We start from the raw sequence: 1,630 nt of genomic DNA, 5'->3' as shown, positions 1-1,630 counted from the left end.
AGCATTCCTGGATATTTTGTGCAAATTAAGTGTCTTGCAAAGTTGTAACACATAATACAAAGGGAAGTTGTTGGGTCAGCTGTTCCAGGACTGAATCCCACTCATCTTTGGATCTCTTGGTGCTGTCTCCCATATTGTGTAGCCCCATTAAGGTTTATCCACCATTAAGGCATTTAGGACAGTCTTTCTTGCATGAACTCATACTGGCCCCCAGTAGCCTGGGACCTCCTCAAGGATGGGAACGATGCTTATTCATTTCTGAACCTTCTGCCCCCACTACAGTGTCTGCCGTGCATCCCCCCATTCCTTTACTTATTTATTTCGTAACAAATGGCTGCGGGCCCAACATGTGCCAGGCACTGCACACACTATAAGACAACAAAGATCTAGACAGACAAGACAACATTAAACACAATTAATTATTTCATAACAACTGCATTGAGTGCCACAAAGTATCAGGCCAGGTGCTACGGGGGCTTTGGGGATGCAAAGTGGGGACCTAGCTCATTCCAGGACACAGGAAAGGCTTCCTAAAGGAGGTGGCCTTGAGGCTCACAGAGGTTAAGAAACTTGCTCAAGGTCACACAGCCGGTAAGGGGGGAAGCTGGGATTTTAACCCAGAATGCCTGACTCCATAGCCCATGTTCTGTCTGCTATACAACACTGCCTTTTTACCTCTTCCATCTTATTCCTCCCTGGCTCTTATTCATGCGAAGGGAGCAAGGTCTACCTAACACTGAATGCACTAAAGCAATGTTTTTCCCAGCTTTGGGGATTAGGGACCCTCTTTGAGAATCTGGTGAAATCCATGAAACTCCCCCAGAAACAACATGTATACAGACTCCCCCACAAAATCATGCCTACAGTTTCAGGGGGTTCATAGGCATCCGGGCGCTCAGCTTCAGAACCCACACCGTGGAGGACCATAGGCCCTTAGAGTGAGAGCCTCAAAACTTCAGAAAGAGACACCAGGGCCCCATGGGGACCTCAGCTGCCCAGACAGACCCCAGGATCCTACAGAAAGATTTCCAAGATCCAAGAGAAAGAAGATCCTGGGATCCTGTAGGAACCCCAAGTCCTCCGAAGTAACAGCAGGGCCCTGCAGAGATATTCCCAAGATGCTTTGGGCTGTGCAGGAACCTCAGGCCCCCTTACAGCACAGGTTCCCGCCCCCCCCCCGCCCCCCAAGAGGAACCTGCAGGCCTTGGAAAGCTGTGCTTCTTAACCCTTTGGGCGGTCCCTGACACCTTACAAACTCTGAAGAAAAATGCAACACACAACATATTCCACACAAAGCCAAGGGGCTTACTGACCTCTGGGAGGCCGTCAGTAGCCCCCAGATTCTGACCTCCTGTTCTTGAGCTTCCACAGGAACAGGACCCCCTCCCCCCGCCCACCCCCCGCCTCTGAGCTACTCAAGAACCTGGACCAGGACGACAGACTCAAGGCACAAACTTTAGAGTCACAACAGACCAGGAGTCGAATCCTGGCCCTGCCGTTTTCTGGCCATGACCTTGGACCACTCACCGACAAACCCTCAGGCTTCAGCATCTCGCCTCCCAAAAGAGAGGGTTGGGCAAGTCCCCCTCCCAGCCCAGCCCCGGCGGCGTGGGCTCCGTGGGTGGGCGAT

General features: G+C 51.8%; 1 protein-coding gene across 1 annotated transcript in view; it reads right to left on the bottom strand.

Moving 5' to 3' along the window:
* LUZP1 (leucine zipper protein 1) overlaps positions 1-1,589 on the bottom strand; it is a 70,673-nt gene extending 69,084 nt beyond the window's left edge. Inside the window, exon 1 of the mRNA XM_006777578.2 lies at positions 1,528-1,589. The gene's annotated coding sequence lies outside the window, so the exon portion shown is untranslated. The remainder of the gene's footprint in view (positions 1-1,527) is intronic.
* Positions 1,590-1,630: the final 41 nt, after the last annotated feature.

Source organism: Myotis davidii, unplaced genomic scaffold, assembly GCF_000327345.1.
Source record: "Myotis davidii unplaced genomic scaffold, ASM32734v1 scaffold149, whole genome shotgun sequence".
NCBI lineage: Eukaryota > Metazoa > Chordata > Mammalia > Chiroptera > Vespertilionidae > Myotis > Myotis davidii.
This window is presented reverse-complemented; position numbering and strand designations above follow the sequence as displayed.